A 25,841-nucleotide genomic window follows, 5' to 3' on the forward strand; every position below is an offset into this window, starting at 1 on the left:
ATAAATATAATGTTAATATAAACTACCATCACTTTTCAATAAATTCAATTACAGCATTCCTAATTTGAATAAATACAATGTGCTTTGATCTCACTATAAATAGGAGATCAAATCAAGGGACAGCTGCTATATATGGTCACTATGAACAGTCTCACACTGCATTTTCTACACTCCTTTGACCCTACAGCATTTTCCTCTCAACATATATATGTACGTGTAACCAAACATGTGATAACCCATCATGCATTTGATTCTAGTCCACAAAAGGTTGTTCCATAATAGTCTTCACTGCTATCTTCATGCTATGCTTGACAGCTTTCGGAAACATCTGGCTGCCTGGCTGCCTGAAGCAGATTGGACTAAATTGGGATGACCAAGCAATCATGCTCTTGTGTTCTTACACAACAAGGGGAAGGGTCATAGCTCTGTTCTAGAGCATCTGCTTTGCATGCAGGATGTCCCAGTTTTAGTTCCTGGTATCTCTAGGCTTCAGAGAGAACTCCAACATGAAAGCTTATACAGTGGTACCTCTGGTTACGTACTTAATTCATTCCGGAGGTCCGTTCTTAACCTGAAACTGTTCTTAACCTGAAGCACCACTTTAGCTAATGGGGCCTCCTGCTGCCGCGGCGGCATTGCTATGTGATTTCTGTTCTCATCCTGAAGCAAAGTTCTTAACCCGAGGTACTATTTCTGGGTTAGCCGAGTCTGTAACCTGAAGCATATGTAACCCGAGGTACCACTGTACTACACTGACCAGTTTTATAAGGCAGCTTCTTATGTTCCTGTGTAACAGCCATACCCAATAACCACTCCTGCACTCAGTTAATAGGGTGAACTGGGCATGCTAAAGGATTTGTACACATTTTCATTCATTCAAGAAGTCTTCCAAATTTTACCCTCCACTCTCACAGCACAATTTTTGGAAACAGTTCAAGACAGAAATCACCCATGATTCTTGGTATATCTCATATTTGCATGACATTTTACAATTTTAGCTTTGAGGTGCTTTCTCCCATAATGTATGTGATGCAAAGTATTTGTAGCTCCACTGTATTGTATATTTTCCCCTTGTATTGTATTTTTTATCATTTTTTCTTGTTCTAGTTGTCCTCTTTTTGACATTTAAAACTGTTTTCTATTTATGTAACAAAAATAAAATAAAGACAGTCTCCCAAACAGCAATGGATAACTATATGTTAGTTGTGCTGTGCTCTGGGGTCAGCATAAAAATATTTAAAGGGAAAATATGTACAGTGCTAAAATGTGCACACTCCTGCATCAAAACAAAGCAAGTCCAATAAAAAGAGGGTGTTAACTTGTGAAAAGGAGTTTTGTGGTGGTACCCAAGCTATACTTAATCAGGTCTGAATTCTGGAGCTGTTCATGATATATAACTTGATTAGACTGATAGAATATGTTTTGTTGGAAAAGATCAAGGTGCTAATTGTCCCAAGTTCAGACACAATGCTAAAAGCATAGTTTACTATTAAGTTAACTAGACTTCTGATTGTGCATTTCCCTCTGCTCTTTCCTCTTCCAGTGCAGCTGCAGATTCCTGTTCTTAACTATCCATAATTTACCCTGTAGTTAGTAAAACAATACTTCATTGAAACAAGCCCAGATCAAACTGTGGTTTAACTGACCAGAGTTCCCTGTTTGAGTGTAATGCTTAACTCTAGTTTGTTCAAACCAGGAAATGTTTCCAAACTTTGTGGATGTACTAGAGAAGAAAAGGAGAGGGATAGTGTATAAACTCAAAGTTTACTGCTGCTCAGGCATGTCACTCTAAACCAGGGGTAGGCAACCTAAGGCCCATGGACCATAAGCAGCCCACGGGGGTCGTTTAACCAGCCCCCGAGCCACCCCCAAACCGAGCCGCTTGCTCAGTGAGTCCCCGCGCGCAGCGCGACACAGGGTCTCGCTTCCGAGGCACCGAAAATCACGTCTGCGCAGACGCCGAAAATCATGCAATCCGGCCCACGGAGGGATCTCCGCTGGAGTGAACCGGCCCAGGCAAGGTACTCCTTGCCGACCCCTGCTCTAAACCATGGTTCAGCCTTATATCTAGACCAAATTACTGTGTTTTGTATTTTTAGAATAATTTTTAAGACTAAGTGGCTCTGAATGTCTTTTGACTTATGGAGCAAGACTCTGCATTGCACAACTCTTTAGACTAGCAATAATTTGCCTAGTAGATAGACCTCAACTCTGTCTTGCATATGAGAAACACTAACTGTGGTTGACAAGCTACAAAACAGTATTGGGAGGTCCCTTTAATCAGCCAAATAAAACAGTGGAATACGTCAGTTTAAGTTTATTTAAGGTTTATACCATCCAATCAGAAAAGGACTCATACTATTTTCTTTTCAAGACCTGCTAACATTCAGAATGTGCTGCCAGAAAACAAGTGGTGGCCTCAATGAACTACAGTTGTTTCTAGCTATCTATACAGAGCTGTTTCTATCATGTTCAATACTGAATCATGTATGGTCTCAGTTGTAACAGTAATCCAACACTGGTTCTCTTCATAATGCACTCTTTCTGCCCAGATTCCTGTCTACATAATCTCAAAAGCCAGTAAGCATGTGAGCTGCACTTTACCAAATCCATGTGGGAAATCTGACAAGTGGGAACAGAAGATCTCAACTGTACACTCACTTCTCAATGTCATTTACAGGAGGTAAAATTGTGTTTGCCATTGTGGCCCATGCAAAACCTGGCCCGATCAAAATCCTATCCGATGGCATTATTGTTGTCACCCAAACCCTCTCCTGAATCTCCAGAGACAAAGAGTAGGTTTTCCCAATAGTTTTGCCACTCTCCTTAATGTGTTTTATGTGTTGCTGGGACAGCATATGTTCTCCGTATGCCAACTGAAGAAAGATGCTTCTCTTTAACCTGCAAGTTACTGAAAATATTGTCAGGATATAACAAGTGTTATGAACTACTTAGAGAATCTGTCCCCTCCCCCCAGTGTAACTTTAGATTTCTTTCATTCTTTATGGAAATTAAATTAATATTTATAATCAGAGTTTATTATGTTTTGGATGAGCCATCAGCTGTGCCTAATCCTTCGCTCAGGCTTCCAGTTGTGGAGTGGTGCTGGGAAATTACACTCTTGTGACAAACGAGAATGCATCCCTACCTTTCTTTGAGAAAGAACAGACTGAGAGGTACATTGCATGTTATTTGCTCCTGGGCAGTCCTACCATCACATCCCTCTTATAGAAGTACCTAGGTCTGAGTGGAAAAACCTGAGACATGAAGTGGCTACAGTGATCTGACAATTGGAAACACTCTTGGCAAACTCTTGGATAGAAAAGTCAGCTCTGTTTTCACTTCTTAGCAGGATGTTATAAGCTAATGACAAAAACTGAAGCAGACAGGCCCACAAGTGAAGGCATGAGGCAGGAGTTGGTAATGCAGGTGAACTGTGCACAAGCAAGCTGCCAGCCAGCTCTGCTGAGGCTCTTTTTATTAGCACAATATGCAAAACCAGTCAGATACATTTTGGACTGTGACCTTTACACATCTTCCAATCCCGAGATCGAGGGGTAGTACAAAGTTATTTTGGCACCTGTTTCCACCGCGTCACTTTCCCCTTGCACAATGTATGACGAAGGAGACAAAGGTCACAGACAGGGCATGGCAGACCACTGAGAAAGCCAAAGGTTAGATAGAGGGCATGATGTTCAGACAGCTGTGGTTTGGGTGGAAGTATGTTCCACACCCGAAGGTCACGTGGTCAGACAGCTAAGGCTGTCTGTGAGCAGAAGTGTGCTCCACACCCAGCTGTCATTCCTTCACACTCAATGGACCATAGAAGAACTGACTCCCAAGTAGCCTCTCTAGCTCCATTCACCAGCACTAAATTAATCGTAAGAGTACACCGAGTCAGGTGGGTAATCTGCTTCAAAAGAACACTTTCTAAATATTCTTGCCACCAGATAAAAGCCATCTCTCAGTCCAGGCCAGCATTTGGTACACTCTCTTAAATACTTTATTCTTCCACTTATTAGTCAACCCTCGCAATTCAGAGTCTTAATGATCCTGTAACATTTTTCAATCTGACAGTTCGACTAACAGCACATACACAAAACTCCTCCGGTTTCAAAGCCAATTCAAATATGGATGGTTTTATTTTGGTTTCTCTTTTTATTATTTTACAAAATTTACATACTACTTGCTCAAAACAACAACAAAAACCACACCCTCCAAGCCACTGTAGCAAATACCAAGTGGTATATCAAGTAGGACTGCCCCCACCTCCTATTCACATTTTCGTCGCAATTCACCCCCTCCATTAATGAACCCAAAGCAACTCAGGATGTGTATCTTCCTATGGGAGCCCGGGCTTTAAGATCTTCTGGGGAAGTCTTTCTCTCAGCCCTGTCACATTCACAGGCATGTTTAGTGAGGACACAAGAGAGCACCTTCTTAGTAGCTTGCTCTCAGATTGTGGAACTCCCATCCACGCGATGTTATGCTGCCCTGCTTTCTGCTTTCCTTTTACTGACAGGCAAAGACTGATTTGTTCAACAGGCCTGGGTACAAATGAAATAAGTAATAAACTGTGTATTTAATGGATGCACTCATCAGCATCATGTATCCAAACGTCATACAATAATCCTATTGTTTTCTTCTGTAGGTTAAAATATAAACTTGTAAAAAAATTGGATTCATTCAGGAGAGAAGCTGCAAATCCTTCTTCTAAGTTAGACCACTGATTTACCCACCTCTAGTTAAATATTCCCAAGACCACTTATTTCTTTATTGCTCCAGTTAGTGGTAAAGAATTATGGGGCTTCACAAAAAGTAAGACTGGAAAAGAAAAAACATGCCATTTAAAATGACCAAAGAGGAAGATAAGGACAAGGGATGATAAAAGATGTCAATCTGAAGAACTAATATGGTAAATACTTTGTCCTCACAGTCTGGCTAATGGTTGCTGATGCTTTTCAAGAGACGATCAGCTGTTCCACTTTTCACATGAAAGGTGGAGAATCCACTCCATAGAAGGACTCCAAAGTTTACAGCCTACAAAGACTATAATCTAACAAAGGAATTCCAGGTAGCATGAATGAAGTGTGCACTGTTTGTATAAGCCATCTGCTTACAGGGATTCCTGAAGTTACAGTGAAACATCTAGAAATGTTAAGTGTGTGCTTTTTTTGTCAGAGCACTGATAAGAATAACACATTCAGCATGAATGGTTTTGGGTGTCCATTAAGAGTCAAATGAATATATTTAATGTAGAACCATTAAAGCATAATCAACATTTAAAATGATGGCTGAAGTGTATCTTTCCCTTAATGCACTGTGCAGACCAATCAATTTATGGGTATTAACAGCATAATGACACCGACTTTCTCCCAACAGCAAGAGGGAAGTTTTAATCACCAATCAAATATTGGTACAAATATTTGGTACAAATATATCTTGGAGGTCAAAGAAAGGTAGCTAATAAATATATGTTGTGGGAAGTGGAGGAACCAATGACATTTTCCTTACCTAAAACACGTGGCCACACACCCACACCCCACCCCTTGCCTAGGTCAGCAAGAGCTGAGGGCTTCTCAAGCACACAACAACCACCAGACACGGCTGGTGTGTTGTATTCTGACTGGTGAGCCACCAATTATGCAGGCCTTCATCAAATACACCTCTGGGGCATTTTTAATCCAAAGGCAATAAACACATTTTATTAATGCAGCAAATGCTGGTAGATGAGAAATTCTGAACACTTAAACTTTTAATACAAAGACACATCTATATCTAAGCAACGTAGAGCATGTTCTTCCAGTTACCAGGGAAGTGGGACTTTAAACTCAAGGATTAAGTCCTAGCCACCTTTTTCCAGACTACAAATTCCACAATCCCTAACCATTAGCTATGCCTGCTGGGGCTGGTGAGAGAAGATGGCAGCCAAACATATGGGAGGACCACAAGTTAGCTACTCCTGTTTTAGTGTGACATCCAAATGTTGTGAGTAATGGAAAAAAGCTGCTCCACAAGTGATTTATAGTCACAATTGTCTCACTACTTTTACGAAAACTCAATGCCACTTTGAAATTGCTATATGCTCAATACCTTTAAATCAGTGAAGATAATTGGTTTACAATACAAAATAAAAATGTGAACAAATTGAAACTAGCTCTTGTGAGATTCTTTGATAAAACTGAGCTGACTGAGGAAACAAAATGTTTCAGTACCACACAGCTTTATGTATTAGGAAAATCAATCAGCTACTTGTTATTTCTTATGATCATACTTTGTCAATGTGCTCTTGATAAGGTGTACTTTAATGCACACAGATACATACACAGAGCTGTCAGTTACCATATCAACACGCCCATATTTAACCATCCCGCATACCAAGAAAGGATATTGCAGCATCCCAATCAAACTAACAAAGTTTAATTTTGTTCCAGATATATTTTTATTCTGTAATGAAAAATGGGGGAGGGGACATGTCTGATCATTGAAAATGGACTTGATGGATTTTCAGTGCATGTAATTTAGCCACATGAACACCCATCTTGGGAAACAAAATGCAGAATAATCACAAATGTCCTAACTATTAACCTAATTGATACAAATGGGTCTTCAGGTTACATACAACAAAAGACTAAAAATATTCAGAATCCGGGCATAGCAGCAACTGCATCCAATGCACACATTAAACTGGTAAAACAGAATCGTCTTACATAATACTTACCACAGTATAGTCTTTCCATGTAGGTTCTTGCTTACAAATCCTGCTAGAATTCAGTATATTCAGTACAGCTTCAGCATTCTTAGATCCAAAACACTTAAGTTGTCAATTAATATTTGCTCTCCCCCCATCCCGTTTCACAGAGAACATAGTGCAGCAGCCTTTGGTCACGAGCTTATCACACAGTACAGTGAAGCCAGTGGAGCTTCTTTTGTCTCCTTTCACTCAAAAGTCAGGCAGCGCAAACAAAAGGCATCCATCACTAAGTCCATTAGCTTCAGCTGACGAGACAATTCTAGGCTGCCAGATGGGTAAACGTATTTTGCTAAATCTGGCTGCGGCCGCAATAAATGGTAAAAGAAGAACAGCCATAGCAATCAGCCTTTCGAATCTCTTCTACTCCAATATTTTGTGCGTGTACCAGTAAGCCCATTCTGTTCACTTGATAGCCTCACACCCTAACATGCATTTTCAATCAATTACTTTTTAAAGAGTGACAATAAAGAACAGAAGCAAGTCCCTCCTGGAAGCTAGCAGGAGCTTTCACTATATATTATTATCCAGAAGCAAGCTGAAGGAGATGCAGCTGTATTTTTTCTTTACAAAAGCAGGACAACATCTTTCTCAGTGAAGTACCTTAGCGTATTTAGAACTTATTCCTCTCAAAGGTCACTGAAAACCAGAAATGCTAATTCATGCAAATACAAAACAAACCAATGCCCTAAATCTGGAACTGAAAATGAGTAAGTAAACATCTAATGTTGCAATGACTCAAAATGTAAACTGGAACTTCATAGCTTCTAATAGCAAACAATAATTTTGTAAACTTTTGTCTTCCATAGAACGATCTGTAGTCTTTGTTGTTTGTGACGTAACTGTTAAATACTTAATAAGGTGTCAACCCTTGGCTAAAATGAAAAACTATCGATCCTCTTTATACAAAGATCTCTCCCCTTCTTGGAATATCAGAGTAGCTTCTTAATATCTGGATGTGTATTAATGTATAGAACTTAAAAAGTTATTTTTAATTCCCAGCAGATGTCTTTTACATTTCTGCAGAGATGCAATTTTTAGCATTAATAACAAAGTAAGATGCTAGTCATATTTCTTCTTAATTATGAATAAAATTGCCTCTTGAGCAGGCAATGACAGCTACGAGACAGTTATAAAACAACTGATTGGTGTCCCTAGTATCAAAGATTTCTTAGAACTAGATGAAGATTATGAAACCAGCATTTTATGGGCACACAGGATAAACTCAAGACATGCAAAAAAGCCCAACAAGTTGGATAAAGATGTTTGTAATTAATTTTTTAGTGTTTGAGTAAAGGATGCAGTATTAAAGAAAATAAGAACAGGAACAGCATTAAAAATTGGCCATCAAAATATTGAAGAACTTGCAGATATACTGTATGTCCAGAAGTGCAGAAAAAGAATAGGGGGGGGGGGGAGAGAGATTAATTCATGGAGATAAAGGCTATTAGTGGGTACTTACCATGATAGCTATGCTCTGCCTCCAAGGTTGAGGGCAGTATGCTACTGAATATGAGCTGCTGGAAACTACAGGAGAGGAAACTGCTCTTGTGCTCACCTTTCCCACAGGAGTCAACAAAATTTTGGGACATGGAGTTCCATTGCACCCAATGGTCTTTTTGCTAAATTGTTTAGAAGGTTCTACTAGACATGACCATGTGGAATGGTTTCTGACTTATCACCTGCACCTAGAATTCTCTCTGCTGGAAAATGGGAGTCAGGTAACGTACCATGTATAACAACATTTCTGATGTATCTGAAGAAGTGTGCATGCACACGAAAGCTCATACCAAGAACTAACTTAGTTGGTCTTTAAGGTGCTACTGGAAGGAATTTTTTTATTTTGTTTTAACATTTCTGAGTATGCCATGATGGCATGATTGACATTAGATTCAGAGAACAAAAACAAAATCATAGGACAATTCTGGGGCAGGGGACCACGTGTTCTTCATCCCTGCCCTAGAGCCAACTATACAAGGGCAGTGACCTTTATAATGGGTTAAAACTGTATGTATGCGCCATTGCAGTTTGAGGAACTCATTGTCAAAGACATGCTAGAAGAAAAGGTTCTATGATACAATGTGGGGACCAAGATTGTTAAACTCCCAATCAAGCAAGGAGTCAGAGCTACTGGAGAGTGAAATGGGATAGGCAGTTCCACAAAGGGATTTTTTTAAGGTCAACAGGTTTCTGTAAAATAATGCTGTGAAATTGAGACAGGAAGGCCCCTTAAAATATAAATGAGATGAGGAAGAATTTTCATGCTAATGATACGGAACTTCCTACAAAGATTGACCACTAATGTCTCCCAGCAGTCTAAATCGGCTTTTATTTGATCAAGTATGAAAGCTAAATTCACTTTAACCAGCTTTGGGGATTTTCATTCCTAGAAAGATGATCTCAGTGGGCCACCACTTAAAATGTCCAGGTTTTAAACAACTGTTGTGATGCAATTTTAAATGTCATATTATCCCAGTTGACCAGATAGCCTGACAGGAAGACAGAGTTTTCAAGCAGTGAAACAAGATTGAGTTCTAAGGTGTCCACATCCTCCAAAATCAGCACGTAAGAAAATCTGAGTTCAGTGCCTTTCATCCTTAATATTCATGTCTCAGCTTAGAATATTGAAAAGAAGTTGAGAGAGGGGGAAACAAGAGCTATCACATTAAAATATTTAACAGAAAATAGATGCAACTGAACTTTCTGGAATTAAATCACTTGAATGTAAAACTATAACTATTCTCCCCCACAGAGTCTTAACAGGTATTTAGAAAACAAAATCCATGATGAAACTCTAGAAGGCATGTTCTTGCTTGTGCACATAAACTGCCCAGCAACTTCCTGCTTTTTTCTAGAGAGATAAAGCTAAATGCATCCTATGCTGTGATACGATCATGTTGCACAACATAACGAAGTGGCTTGCTACCAACATGTGAACGTACAGCAAAAATTGTTAATTCTGCCTAAGCTATACAATGATGCTTCAACATGGGAGTGAGGTTTCGATAAGAAATGTAGGCAAAGCTATGGCCACCACATCCCTGACCCATTCAACTGGAAAAACTGTTGAGAGAAAAAAATAAACTATGCCTTTTATTTATGCTGATGCAGTCTGCTCTACTTATGAGTAAGCACTGTAAACTTTCACAGCTTGAGACGTCCATCAGTCAGTAAGTATTTCACATACATATTGTATGCAGTCTGGCATAAATTTGTAAGTGCATGTTTGATGCCCAAACATTTTATTTCAATAGACGTCACAGCTTCTGTTCAAAATATTCTCTCTCTCTCTCTCTCTCTCTCTCTCTCACACACACACACACACACACACACATATATATACATATGGAGGAGTAATTCTGCCTAATGAGCAAGGCCAAAAAAATTGAAGTTGATTTATAATTTGCTAATGCAAAGGGAATGCTAAGCTTAACTATTTTAGTGTTACAATGATTTTCCAGATTTGTGTTTTACAAGGATGACCCCTCTATATCAATATGTCTTTATGACTTTGAAAATTGCAGGTGTTAGTTATAGACAAAACAGCAAGCAGTTTTTGTGACGAATGTTGTTCCCAGGCAGACCTTTAGAGTGGGTTTTTACTCATGCACCTGGTGGTAGAGCCAGAAGACGACTAGAAAAACTCCTGAAGGGTCTACTTTTTCAAACATCTTAGAAGAAGGCTCCTGATAAAAGAAAACCTGATAAGCAATTGCTGTTGTACCCTGCAGAGAACTTGACGTTAACATACTGTGATCAGAGAGTTTCATCAGCCGATACAAATCAAAAGCAAAATTCCCCCACTAAGAAACAGATACGGTTCTTTGCATATCTGTCCGTAAGAGTCCACCTAAGCAACTTTATAGTAGAGTTATAAATCATTCACAATGACGATGCTCAGAAATGTTTTTAAAGGCACCAATATCCGATATACACACAATGTCAAGCAAACAAGCCATTTGCAAGAAGTTCAATCTCCAGATATGAGCAAAGAATATTTGGCACTGAAGATTTTGCTTTTTGCCTCAAATAAGCCAACATAGTGGGGCAAGAATGCAACAGACAATCCACCAATGGATTTATATAAAAAGAAGCAACTCTACCCCATCTTGCTAAGTAGCACCCCACACTTTCCACCAGAAGGGAAACATACCTTTCCCACATTGAATTTGAACTAATCATCAGACCAAGCAGGGGACAGTAAAGGAGTGGCAAGCACAAAAAGAGTAAATGAATGTCCATGTACAAGTTTTTTTTTTTAATTGTATGCAAGTAAGGTGAATGCAGGGACGCAGGTGGCGCTGTGGGTTAAAGCCTCAGCGCCTAGGGCTTGCCGATCGAAAGGTCGGCGGTTCGAATCCCTGCGGCGGGGTGCGCTCCCGCTGCTCGGTCCCAGCGCCTGCCAACCTAGCAGTTCGAAAGCACCTCCGGGTGCAAGTAGATAAATAGGGACCGCTTACCAGCGGGAAGGTAAACGGCGTTTCCGTGTGCGGCTCTGGCTCGCCAGAGCAGCGATGTCACGCTGGCCACGTGACCCGGAAGTGTCTCCGGACAGCGCTGGCCCCTGGCCTCTTAAGTGAGATGGGCGCACAACCCCAGAGTCTGTCAAGACTGGCCCGTACGGGCAGGGGTACCTTTACCTTTACCTTAAGGTGAATGCAAGTAAGTAAACAGAATGCAAAGTCAAGTCTCAAAACAGTTTCAGAAGTCAAGGAGGTGAGGAGTACAACTGTGATGTATGGGAACTTGGTGCTCAGAACAGGGATGATCCCAAATCACTAGTTCCCAAGTATTTAATACAAAGGAGGGAAGCAAACAGTGATCAAAATGACGTGGTATCACAAGTGAGCAGTGGGGTAGTCATATTTGCAGGTGACAACAGATTATTTAGGTTGCTTAAAGCCCAAGCTGACTGAATGAGATACAGAATGAAGCAAGATTCAGTATTTCCCAATAAATAATAATGGATATTATTTTGACTAGCAGGTAATGTTTTCTATGAGCTATACTGAGATTTGTGGTTAAATGCTCAAAGGCTAGTAAACCCAAGTTATGCCATTTTCCAGAGAATGGTTCCCAGTACTGAACATACAAAGCAGAGCATTCTTTTTTTAAAAGAAATGATGTTTTAGTAAATGTGATCTGGGATGAATTTACACATGTAGTCTTGATTCAGAAATTTTCTTTTAACAACATTTGCTTACTTTGCTTACTTTGGATATTTACTGTTGCTGATAGAAATGGTAATTGTTACAAACATTTATCTGCCTTCATTAAGTTTTGTAGCACATTTTCTCAACTAATTAGGTGTAAGACTCAGGTGTAGCTTTTGCTAAATTTAAATTATCTCCACATCACCCAGCCACATGGGGAGATTGTCGTAAATTCCTGACCATATAGACAGTGTTCACCCATTTATGTATTTGGATTTATGCCAAAATGCTGAAGCAGGGTGTCCAAATGCATACTTTGATGTGACTGGTGTAAGTTATGATTACCTGGTATCTGCCAGTGTTGTGTTTCTGGCACAAGACCAAAAATTACACTAGTACCTACCACCCTACAATAGTAGGGGGTTTTTTGCCTTTGGGAAGAAGCCCTTAAAGTAAGGTTACCAGATGTCCCCGTTTCCCATACAAAATCAGTCCCCATACAAAATCCATCCAAGTTGAAAAGTGTCCCTGGATTCATTGAAAAAAAATCTGGTAACCTTACCTTAAAGCATAGCTTGAACTCACTTTGCCATATGCAGTCCACAATGACCACAAATTAGAGAAGATGGCTGGTCCAATGCCAAGCAGTTCTCCTTAACACAGGGATAGCCAACATGGCACTCTCCAGAGATTTTGGACTGGGGAAGATGCCAATTATAGCCCAAAACATCAGAAGGCCATCACATTAGCTAGCCTTGCCTTAACATAGAAATGGCTTTACAGTAGATCACATGCACTCCAATCCTGTCTATGTTTATTCAGAATAAAGTCGCTCTTAATTCAATGAATTAACTTCCAATTGAATACTTAGAACTGCAAAACACTTCATAATGACAAAGCACATGAACACTCCCATTTCAGATGCAAGTTTTAAATTGTATTCACAAGTTAACATGGTTTTTCCTTAAAACTAAGCTGTGCTGAAAGCAAAAAAAAATGATGCAATCAAATAAAAATACATAAATTGGATTTTTTAAAAATTGAGCAATGAAGAGCACTTGACCCAAGTTTAACCAGCTCTGTTTGGTAATGTAATATGTCATACTAGCAAACAATTTCTTCCAATGTAACAAACAAATTAAGCACTTCCATCCAATTTTAAAAAGATGTATGCCAAGTACAAGCAGATGCATGCCAAGTTTTAAACATTTCTTTGCATGCTTCTTGAACTTGCTAGATAATGGCACAGTTGTACAACCAGTTTTAGGAGGACTGGGGGATATCTACCTTCCTCCTGCCTCTTTCACTGTGCTACTGGGGATATTTATACATCAATTGGGTTCTGGGGAGATTGGATACAGATATTCTCCAGATTGAAATCCAAGTACTATACAGATGGCAGAACAAGCTTCATGGGCAACCTCTGCTATCTAATTTCTTTTTATTTAGTTGAAGGCAGCTGGCCAAAATGCATCAACTGTCACAGATATATAATTTTTTTGTCTCTATAGTAGTATTATCAGAATACACAGGTAGCAATTTCCCCATAGATTAAGATGTAATTAAACCAATATAAACTCCGATTTTTTCAGTAACCTTGACCTAAATATCCCCCTCACCAGAAGGAATTGCTGACTTGAAGGTAAAATGCTTATAACCTCTCAGTAATTCCATTGTGTTTAGATAAAACTACAAAAAGCATACAATTAAGAAAGGAATAATTATCACTTCACATTGCTTCTGATAAAAGTTTTTTTCTGTTGCCAGAAAAAGTTAACAGAAAAATGCACGGCAATTAGACTACCATGCATGCTTGTATACCACTGGATGTCCTTGCACACATTCCAACCATCTGCTAACCGGCTACTCCAAATGCCAGTCTTCTGCAAGCCTAGCCCAATAAGTTGTTTGAGCAGTTAAGAAAAAATAATAATGTTTTTCAGAACATGTACAGAGAGCAAGAGGACAGAATAAGGCAATCAAGTCTTAAAAATGGGAAGGAAAACATTTTTGTGTTAAGAGTTCAAAATAGATCCCCCTTACTCCTATCTTACCATTCCCCAATTCTGATTACAGCATTCAGAACACAATCCGTATATCTAAGCCCTCCAAAACCAGATTTACCACTTTACAGCTCATCCAACAAATACAATACAATCATAACATAGTTTCTTGTGTTGTCTGGAAGGGTACATTAGATGTGTCTGCAGAAATAACTGTGTGATAACAGCCCTGTCCTCCTGGCCTAGATATTATCAGTTCTGCTCCAGAAATGTGGAAAGGGGGGGGTGTTAAGGAGGGGCTGTTCTTTGCCAAAAACAAGAGAGTCAAACTAAAAACTGAGACTGGGGAAAAAGAAAGACAATTCCATCAAATGTCATCAAGTTAGCTGTCTAAGGAAAGAACTGTTGTGGCAGGAGCAGCCCTGTCCTTCCAGCCTTGACATCTTATATATTTCTGATATGGGAGGAAGGGAGAAGAGGAGCTTCAAGGGAGGGGTTGCCTCTAAAACAACCAGAACCTACATATATATTGGTGAGAGTACTGAGTGAGTGTGTTCATTTTTTCAAGGATGGAAGATGCCTATGTGAAAGCCCACCCCTGCTGAAAAGTGGAATGAATATTCTAAATAAATGAATACTAATAATTTAATTCCAATTTAATAATTCCATTGCCCCTGAAACTAGGCTGATGTTTTTCTTTATAATGTACGGTAACTAATTTTTGTTATCTATAAGCCGCTAGCGGATGAGCGATTGTCGGCAATCTGAACAACTCTGGGTAATCCCCACCACCACCAAAAAAGCTCAACAATTGGGCAATCCACCCCAAAAGAAGCTTAAGAACTGTGGGCAATCTCCCCCCATTTCCTTAATTTTGAGTCCCAAAAAATAGGGGTCGTGTTATACATGGAAAAATACAGTAAGTACCAGGGTTCATCCCATCTCAGAAAGAAAAAAGGAACTTTAAACACTATGCCAGACACTGAAACAGGCAAGAAAGAATCATACCAGAGGAACACACACACACAAACCCCTCAGCAGATTTGGTTGTGCTTTTGAAGGCGGTTTCAGCTTCTGGAGAATTTCTGCCTGAATTGCTACAAAATCCAAACTGGAGTCACCATTATGGACAAAGAAAAAGAGAAAGCAATATGGATACTCTTTATACTGCCACCACCAAGTCCCTAGAGAACATTTGTTACCATAGGGGAATGTTGAGACAAAGTTACTGCATATTTGAGAAGCAAGCAAAACATGTTATTATCAGTACACAGCCGAAGGTTCTCTACCTTCTGCAGTTACCAGAATTGTCTGTATACCCATTAACTAACCAACCACCAAATTCATCCAAACAATACATGAAGTACATACCATTACTTGCACAATTTAAAAATCCAAGAACCTGCATTTGCTCTTGTGGTGTTTGAAATCCTCCAGTGGAAAGTTATGTCTGATTCCCTTGCTGCAAGGTTGCTTGCAGCTATGTCTACCGCTCTGTGCCTCTACTGTCAAATCTCTAAACACTCAAGAGCTCTCAAATTTCACAGTAGGCAAAAACCAAAACACACCCTTCCTCGAAAAACAACTACGCACCTTTAATGATAAGAGGGGAAAGAGTGAAACCAGAAAAAGTCTGAACAATTACTTGAGAAACATTTTAGCCTCTCATTATAAAACTGCTTATTCTTAGGAAATCTAGTATTGCCCATACCAAAGAGGATTTATTTGTTGACACAATGGGGGAAAACATAAAGCTGAATCCTGAGAAGTTTAGAGCTCCACCCCTTCTTCTGTCTCCAATACCAAGGGTATATGGTTATAAGAGGATATGCCTTATGCTCTTGTAAATTCAGTTCAGTGTGTACCTTCAACCTTAATCAAAACAGTCAAAAATCTGCTGGGGGAAAACATCAAATGAGAACAGTATAAAGTTCATACACCTTCCTACATTTGCCTAAATTCTGAGCTGTCAACAAAAACCCATCCATTCCATGAATTGTTTTATACTTCACTGAAGTCTTCCATGTTTCTCATTTTCCAAAAATCATGCAATCAGAGCAAATGAATCCTTGGTTTTCTGTTACATCCAAGCTAGGGATCAAGACTTCCATAACAAACCACAACTTGAAAACCAACCTAAAGCTGCTAGGGACAAAGACACCACAATTACCAGCTCAGGCTTCTTGGATTGTTTGTCCTGCTTGCACCAGAGCAGTAGCAAAGAAACAATGATTGGGCAGAAAAAGGATGACAAGCAAGAAAACTGTGGCTTATAGTAATGTGCAAACATAGCCACCCCTTCCACAAATTCAAACCATGATGAAGTCTGCTAGCACTCTTTGACAACCCGATTTCAATTTCAACATGAAATTTAGGCATGTATCAAACCTCTTTAGGGGACGCAGGTGGCGCTGTGGGTTAAAGCCTCAGTGCCTAGGGCTTGCCGATCGAAAGGTCGGCGGTTCGAATCCCTGCGGCGGGGTGCGCTCCCGCTGCTCGGTCCCAGCGCCTGCCAACCTAGCAGTTCGAAAGCACCTCCGGGTGCAAGTAGATAAATAGGGACCGCTTACCGGCGGGAAGGTAAACGGCGTTTCCGTGTGCGGCTCTGGCTCTGGCCAGAGCAGCGATGTCACGCTGGCCACGTGACCCGGAAGTGTCTCCGGACAGCGCTGGCCCCTGGCCTCTTAAGTGAGATGGGCGCACAACCCCAGAGTCTGTCAAGACTGGCCCGTACGGGCAGGGGTACCTTTACCTTTACCTTTACAAACCTCTTTATAATCCAGGTTAGAGGTGGTCACATACAGTGCTAAATGGAGGAATGCAGCATAAACAGGGAAGAGCAGAGAGAGCACCACCTAATCCAGAAATCTACTCCCAAAAAATCATACCTTGTTTCAAGGTTAAATCTGAACCAGACCCAACAGCATAATTTGTTCAGTTTGGTTTTCTACTGCAACTCCTGCCCACTTTCTTCTTGTTCTTCATCTTCCCTTACAAACCTGTTGTATAATCAAGTCAGTCTATGGACCCATCCAAACCACTAATGCCTGCTGACTGATTGGGGCTCTGCATGGTCTCAGGCAAAGGGAAAGTAGGGGGGGGGGGCAAAATAGAATGAACCCATCAAAATTAAAATTTTGGAAGTGTGGGAAGGGGAGGAGATCTGGCGCCTGGCTTTCTCCTGGTTTAAAGAAATCTCTTTCCCAGAAAGAAAGAAAAGAAATCCCAACACCACCACCTCCAAAAATCCCACCACCCACTGATTACACTTTACCTTTCCAAATAAATTTACAAAAGCACACAGCGAAATTAAACTCTGAGTACCTGGCAGCTTCAAACTGATGCACTGGGGCAAAAATAACTATAAATATCAGTTGCAAAGTTTTAGCTATTAAAGGGAGAAGTGGGTAGGAAAGGGGGGGGGAGGGAGAGAGATCTGTAGGATGCAGCTTTTGTCAGATCTTGGGAGAAAGATTTATTAATGTGTGGCTTATGTCCCTAGTGTTATTTCCTCCTAAAGCCCTGCCTTAGCCCTTTCCCGGGGGATCTGGCCTTTCTAAGGAAGCAGAGCGGCCCCTGCAGGAAGCCGCCCTGCAAGTCGGTCCTGCACCTGCTTCCAGACCTGGAAGAGGAACACACTCTGCACGCACTCAGGAGCACGTCTCAGCTCCGCCCGCTCACCGGCATTGTTGACAAGCAGCAGCCACTCCTTCGGCCTGTCCCTGCGGAGCTCCCAGGCGGCATGCATCACGCGCTGCGGCCCGTCGTTCAAGGCCAGGTCAGCGGGCAGGAGGGGCGCGCAGCTCGCCATCCAGCTGCTCCAGCCAAGTGTGCCACCAGCAGCAGCACCGAGCCGGCCGCAGGGCCAGCAGGTGCACCAAGCTCCGGCTGAAGCCCTGTGACGCGCCCATCATGATGCCCATGGCACGGCCCAGACCCACCACCCGCCCGCCAGCAGACGCCTCAGTGCACGGGCAGCGAGGCTTCAGATTGGCTGCAGGAACTTCCTGCAGCCTATCCGAAGCTGCGCCAGCGTTGCTGCCTGCCCAAAGGCGTCTGCAGCTTCGGATTGGCTGCAGGAGCTTCCTGCAGCCATTCTGAAGCCGTGTCAGCATCGCGGAAGTCAGTCCCCGCACAGCAAGGCGTCCACGGCTTCTTTTCAAGGAAACACCATGCTGGTTTAGCTCAGCGTGTGGGGACTGACGGAGCGAGTGGCAGGGTCCACTGACCAGATTTACAAGCCTGGTGGGCCTGATCCGGCCTGCAGGCCTTAGTCTGCCAACCCATGGCCTTGAGCATAAGAGACATGTTCCCCTTTTCCCTCCATCCCCAACACCACAATTTTTAAGTTACATAACTAATACAGTAAAATATAATTTTGGCAAAACCTGAACTGGGACTGTATGGTTCTACGACTGTGTTCATTTTACAATTTCTATCCACTCCAATAGTTAGTAAATTCTGAGTGGCTTACAGAAGATACGCTTACAGAAACATCAGCATAGCAACTAACCAATAGTTACACAGATTTCCATTAAAATTTACCACATCCACAAATATATTCAACAATGTGCATTCTTGTTTTTTTATGTCAATTAAAATCTAGCCTTTTAAAAAAATTAAGGATTTTTGCAATGTTTTCAGAACTCCTGCAAGGTCAGGACTACAGACCTCAACAACAGAGAGAAGCAACAACCAAAAAGGCATACTTTGTGTCTCAGACTTCATTTAACTGTTGTTTATTATGTAAACAAGACCTCACCCTGAAATCACCAAGATTCATCTGGTTCAAATGGCTAGATCAGAGATCAGTTTTCTCTTGTTTAAGCAATAGCTTTGTTTAAAAGGAAATATACAGTTAAGGAGAAGGCTGAGTAAATTTGTTACTCAAAAGTAACAAAAAATCCACAGCAAGAAAAATTAAATCCCCCTCTCTGTATTAATTATGCAATTAAAACAAAATCAATGTATTACCATAATTTATTCATGGGAAACACAAATAGCTACACTGAAACACTGAAGTTCCATGTCTGACCACTAGAAATCCTACTCACTCTTTTTCTGAGAGTTCACTAGGCAATGTCTGCAATCTTTATGGATTAAGTTAGCAACCATAAGGGACAGAACTGAATGTAAAAAAAATTAAAGTTGAGAATTACAGGGTCCTGAATATTGCACCCCAAACCAAATTATAACATGTCGAATGCTCTAGGTTAAGGATTTCAGAAACGGAGTTACGCTTGAGTGGTTAGCATCTTCTTCCCACTACTACAGTATGTGGCTTTGTGAATCAAGAACGTTACAAGAAGCTTGTCACCTAAATTTGAGGAAGTAGCTTTTCAAAAAACAATAAATATGATTTGTACAGTGTGTATATTTCACCTGCAACAAGTTCCCCATGCACTGTAAGCCATCTTTCAAGCTTATTTCCATCACCAGGAATATCTTCCAAAATCTGTCCTGGAACAAATACATGGTTCTCTCATAATCACTGAATAACATATTTAGCTCTTAGCTCTACTGATCACCTTCAGGAGGGGCGAAAAATCCCATGGTGCAGTTCTCTGGTACTATACCACTTCAGAATGCAGATGGCGAATCATATCTGAATGCTCATCAACACATGATCTTCTGCACAAAGAAACACAATGCAATGGGGGGGGGGCTGTTGGATTAGTGCCATTCTTCTGGACACATTAGCCTTCCATAGGTAGTGTTGAGAAGCATTTGCAGGTAATGTTTCCTCACCTACATTCTGAAGCGATAGCCAATTTTTTCCTGTACATTAGCCATAAGGTCTGACTTTGCGTGCCAAGGTCCCAAACCCTCCCAGGAAGTGCAATAAAGACACATGAAATAGTATTTTAGGTTAATGGGTGAAAAAGGCCACAACTTTATTGGTTGTAGGATATTGAGCACCAGGAACTAGCAGCAGCAGCAGCAGAGAAAACATGTTCCCCTCTTTATTTTCAACTTTCTTGGGCACATGAAACTAACCACAATTACCTTGAATTTCTGCTTAACCCTCAAGAAAGAAGGGCATTTTCGCTGGCCAGGTTTAATTCAAATCCATCAAACCTCCTTTAGGGAAGATTCTCAGCCAGGGTGGAAGGAGAAAGAACTTGCCCATGTGAAGACCACCTGGTGGAAACCCTCACACATATGGGTCTTAACTGTAAACTATATGCTGATCTCCATCAGCAATTTCTAGATCAACTCTGCATCACCAAATAGAAACTAGAGTTGGAGGTCATACATTTTCTATTACTGGGGAATGATCAGGAGCTCACCAAGTTAGTGGCTAAATATCTCTATTTGGTTTTTTTGTCGTAGAAATACACTGCAGATGCCTGATCTCCCTGGAGACCCAGCGATGTGACGATAGATGGCTGTGCTGCCTTTTTTTAAGCAAATGTTTTGTGCCACTGGGGAAGTGGTAATTCTGTATTGATTTGTTTTGGATGTTTGGATGTGATGCCAATAAAAGGTTTGATGATGATGATGATGATGATGATGGTTACAGAATGTGAGTGGTATTGACTTAGGCATTGGAAACCACAAGCCTATATCTGACTCCTGCCCATCTGCAAGAGTCTTGGAAGGGTTAACCACCAGAAGGGGGAGCCCTGCTGATGCACATCAACTAGGAACTCCCCCAGGGTCACCGCTAAGGGTCGTGTCATGGCCCTAGCCCCCCCCCCCCCGTCTGGGGCTTCGGACAGAGACCACGCCCCTCGGATTCCTTTAATGGAATTCCCTTGAAATAGGAGGGGTAGGTGATGGCCACTACCTCCCCTCCCCTTCAACCTAATACTCCAATGCCTAACTGCCAAACCTTACAAAGTTGTGACGATTTGCTACGAGGTAGGCAAAAAACCAAATGGCCGGTGCCAATTTGCCAAGCGAAAAAAATTCCTACCAGGCCCCTGTTAAAAAACAGGCGGCCAACCAAAGTCCATAGCAAGGTCAGGAGATAAAGAACCTAACCTAAGTGACGGAGGGTGGGAGAAGTGACTGAGCAGGGAGAAAAGGAACACGTCCTCGGCCGTGGGCAGTTTAAGTAGCCTGCGCCATGCCCCCGGACCATCCGGATTTGAGAGCCTTGGGTTGGCATGGCCGAGGACCAACCAATGGCGGAGGGCTATCCTGCCCCATGTGCGTGGGAAGGGCTTGCTCCCAGCCCGCAACGTCATCTCCCCAGGGACAGGAAATGGCTTTCTTGTGTAAGATTAAAAATTAGGCTAATCAGCAGAAATGAAAGGAGCATTTCCTTTGTAAGTGGATGTATTACCTCCACTTGTAATGGTAGCCACAATCCTGCTATCGTTAATAGTACTTACAAAGCTAAATCTAGGCTCATAAAAATATCATCGTTTAGTTATCCCCATTCACAATGTTAGACTTGAAGATCTGTCAACAGCTCTATTACCTACCACGTCAGAGCTTTTAACACTTGTGTGGAATATTTCAACAAGACATATCTAGGCGATTCCAGAACACCAGAGTCTATAACAGAACAAAGCTTTGGAGTTATTTTCTGCTCAAGAGCAAAAGTAAAACCTAATAGCTAATCTGTCCAGACTGATAAGCCTAAGGATACAGACGCATGCATTTACCATAGATAGTGTCGTTTCCAGTGTAATGTGCTGGTTTTAATAAAATAAAGACCTTGTCTACCAGTAGGCTTCATCTGTGCATCATGCATAGTCATGTACAACACACATATGCCCCCACATAATGGGGATCTGTCCCATTCAGAAAATGCTACCCATTCAAAGAGGAAAGAATTCTTCTGGTTCAATTTGAGTCTTTCAAAAAGAAAGGCATTTGGGGAGTTTTCTTCATTCTCAAATAATTGTATGACATCAGAAGTTCACTAGAAGACTCTTGGCAAGTTTCCTTAACGGCACTGAAAACGCCAACTATAATACTTTGATAAGCTATACAAAAACAGGCAGAGAGAGGCCTTAGGAAGATAAATAGAAACGCTATATATTAAAGAGTTCCCCAGAAACTGCCCAGTTGCACTTGTTCTCCGAAGTTTGAGCATGCCCTTCTTAGGTTTCATGCTAAGTGAGTTACAGATAGGTAGCCGTGTTGGTCTGCCATAGTCAAAACAAAATAAAAGAAAAAAATTCCTTCCAGTAGCACCTTAAAGACCAACTAAGTTAGTTCTAGGTATGAGCTTTCGTGTGCATGCACACGAAAGCTCATACCTAGAACTAACTTAGTTGGTCTTTAAGGTGCTACTGGAAGGAATTTTTTTCTTTTATTTTGTTTATGCTAAGTGAGAACACTGTATCAGGCAGAAGCAAGACACTTGGTAGTGAAAGTTAGGCTACACTGGCGGATCTTAGTTCAATATTGTTGCTCAAAATCATGTTTGCTACTCAAACTAATATCACTTACTTTGGATTAGTGTGAAAATCTGGACATCAACAAATTTAGACACTGTTATATGAACACATAACAGCACTCTGTTCCTAATGCTTCTTTTGTTTTACAAGAAAAGATCCCTTTTATAGCTCTGAGGTAGCATTGTACCATTTCTGTAAGCAGAACAGGTATTCACGTATGTTAGGTTGTCTGCTTTATGTAGGAATACATCAGGTGGCTAACCTGTAGCTTCCAGAAGTTTGTGGACTCCATCCAGTTCCTATGAACCCCAACCCCATCAGACATGTTGGAAATTTGGAGTAACAAAATCTGGTGGACTACAAATTAGCCATCCCTGGTATACCTTACAAGTGTCACAGATTAGTATCAAAGTGAGTTGCAGTGCTATGGAACACATTTTTTGGCTCTGTACTCACATAGATGCTTATCACTTGATTGCTACAACATCAATGGGCAATTTTGAATGTGGCATGTAAAAGCATTTTAAAATATTTTCAAAGGATGGGAAAATTAATGCTGTCATGTGTTTACAGGGATATTAATGCTATTATGTGTAAATGCTATTAAGATGCTAACAAGCATACATCATCATGAGAAAGCTGATCAAGATGTCACCACATGATACAAATAGTATAATCTAAACCTCAGAGTTTAAAAATAAAAAGGTTCCATAATTCATATCAAGCCTTCATACACAGCTTAGATTACTGAAGGAAGCAGTGTACAATCTGGGAAAGTGGCCCAGGAACAGGCTCCAGTCCAGACACAGTGATCATGAGCAGATGTTCATCTGCAGCTTCATAATGTGCCTGCACACATGTGCTGCAGAAGTCTTCCCTGGTGCCTTTGGAGTTCCCTCCACACACCTGCCCATGCTGAACTGGGGTTATTTAGAAGTATTCTACTGCCGCCAACAGAGCAGGTTGCCATCTATGCTTGGCTGCTGTATTTGTGGTGCCTACAACAGTTTCTTCAGTGGGCTAATGTGCCTGGAGGTCCCAAAATGTTGGTCACTCCTGTATTAAGCCATGATGAGCACCAAAGGAACATGCTCCTCCCTTGCTTCTCCCTACAACCTAATTATCCTGATTTGTTAGCCATTAAAACAGAGTTCCCAGTATAGACATGAAGGTAATACTGTATCCAAATACAGCCAGCGGTGTAATGTGTAATATGCAGCAATATGCAGTAATACGCAGCAGAGTAATGTGTAATATGCAGCAGAGTAGCACTACTCTGAGCAGAATAGCTTGCTGTTCTTCAGATTAATAAGTAGTCATTACTGCTGGAAGTAATCCTGTGCACTTTCTACAAAGCTTCAGTCTTCACTGCACAGATTAAGTTGTGTCAGTGGATGTCTGCCAGACTTCCAATATGTAGTCTTAAACCAACTCTCTCTCCAGTCCTACCAACCTTTCCACAAGATCTGTTCCTCTCAGCACTCAATTTACACCTCAATACTTGCAAGTAGCAAGGTGGTATAGTTTTCAAGTGTTGATTTACATGTGCAAAAATAGCACGAAGCAGAGCTATCTTTGCAAGTTTGACAACATAGATACTTAAGGGCAATAATTTATGATATGTTGTAAGTGTGCAAAATGCTTTTCAACTCTCCTCTCATTCATTCCAAACAATTCCCACCTTACTAAGGTAAGTGACTGGACAAAAAGGAAAATGTAGGAAGTGGGACTTGTTGAAGACCATCTTGGGCAATCATGACTTAGCAGAAATATGAAAAAGGTGTCTCAGTTTGAGTAGGAAACCATTCATCCAGTGATCAATACATACTAATTCAAGAAACTCTCAAGAATACAGTCCTGTTCAATATGTGGGCAGCCTTGGTGTACCTCCTTTTTTCTTAAGACTGCAATTCTATGCATGGCTTCATGCAGTTTTTGGAATAAGCCCGAAAGAACAAAGCAAGCAAGTACATGATGAAAGGTCACAACTTAAATACTGAATGATCCAAATGATACTGAGACATTATTTGGTTTGTGTACTTGTGTGGTTAAAGAACTGTTGACACACTTTCTTTTTAACTACTGTATTTTTTGCCCTATAGGAAGCACCGGCCATAGGAAGTACCTAGTTTTTTGGGGGGGAAATCAAGGAAAAAATTTTTATTTTGCCCCCAGGTTTGCGCAGCCATCCCCAAGCTAGAAGAGGGAGACCGAGATCAGGTCGGGGAATAGCGGGGTGGTGGCACTCCGCCTCCCCGCTACCCCCCGAGCTTGTGGGGCTGGCGGGGGGGAGAAGCAAGCTTGCTTCTCCCCCCCCCTGCCAGCCTCCCCGCCGTCTCCCGAGCTTTTGGGCTGCAGGCTTCTGCCCACAAGCCTTGCGAGCCCACGGGAACTCCCGCCGGGCTTGCAAGACTTGCGGATAGCTTCCTGAAGCCTGGAGAGCGAGAGGGGTTGGTGCGCACCGACCCCTCTCGCTCTCCAGGCTTCAGCGAAAGCCTGCATTCGCCCCATAGGACGCACACACATTTCCCCTTCATTTTTGGAGGGGGAAAAGTGCGTCCTATAGGGTGAAAAATACGGTATTTCGCATGGGGTTTTTGCCATATATGTTTTTGCTTTCCTACATTTTAACAGTGTGGTCACGAATAGAACCCACAAAAGGAATTCTGTTACAGAGTTTTATCCAAGGAGATGCTGCACTGCACTCTGAAAGTTATTTACCCAACAAACTGATGATTACACAGTTGTCTGATGACTCACTTAATCTGTTACGTTTGGAGTATTCCAGAGAACAGGAGGCTGCAGTTCACAGAGAAGACCAAATAAAGCTCATTTCTAGATGACATCATATGTTTTGAGCACTCACCAACAGTAATCTCAAACGAAACAGAACATAAATATATTGTATGTGCATTGTGCTAGGTACAAAAGACAGACAGACATACCAACACAAAACCCATGTTACAACGGAAGACATATCCCAGCTCATTTTCTGAGTGTCTTGCAAATTTAAAATATAACTCAGCAGTTCTAAAATGAGAGAAAAGGATAAAACAGTGAGTCATAAAATCCTTGTGGGTGGGTCACCAGGCTGCCATAAATTGATGCTGGGCACAAGTACAGAACAAGGGGCTAAAAGCTGGGGACAGGTTTCCAGGTCTGCAGTCTAGAGGAAGTAAACAAAAACATGCTCCGGGTGACCTTTTATACATTTTCTCTTCTTCAATACCATGCTATCACAAAAGCATAAACTACTACATGTATCCATCATATCTTGTTTTAGAAATCCAAAACAATGCAAGTGGTTTAGGGATTGTTTCTTTAAACACAAGGACATCAGGAGTATAACTTCCCTCATTGCTCCTAGAAAAGTGAATCCTACAGCTTGAAGAAATTCTAAGGAGCTCATCATCCGGCTTCTGAGATGTTAACCAGGCAACTGACTACATCTCTTTGAAGTCTAAGGACTAGAAACTTGCTTACATAAAACCAAAAACTGAGAATCTCACAACACAAAATTATATGCTCAGTTTTGACCTTGTGCAATGCAGTGATGGAACCGCAACAAACATACAGT

General features: G+C 41.3%; 1 protein-coding gene across 3 annotated transcripts in view; it reads right to left on the minus strand.

The window, feature by feature from the left end:
- Positions 1 to 25,841, minus strand: part of PTK2 (protein tyrosine kinase 2) — a 202,166-nt gene that overhangs the window by 160,351 nt on the left and 15,974 nt on the right. The gene's annotated exons all lie outside the window — the stretch shown is intronic.

Source organism: Podarcis cretensis (genome assembly GCF_951804945.1).
Source record: "Podarcis cretensis genome assembly, chromosome: 7".
In the NCBI taxonomy this organism is placed as follows: Eukaryota; Metazoa; Chordata; class Lepidosauria; order Squamata; family Lacertidae; genus Podarcis; species Podarcis cretensis.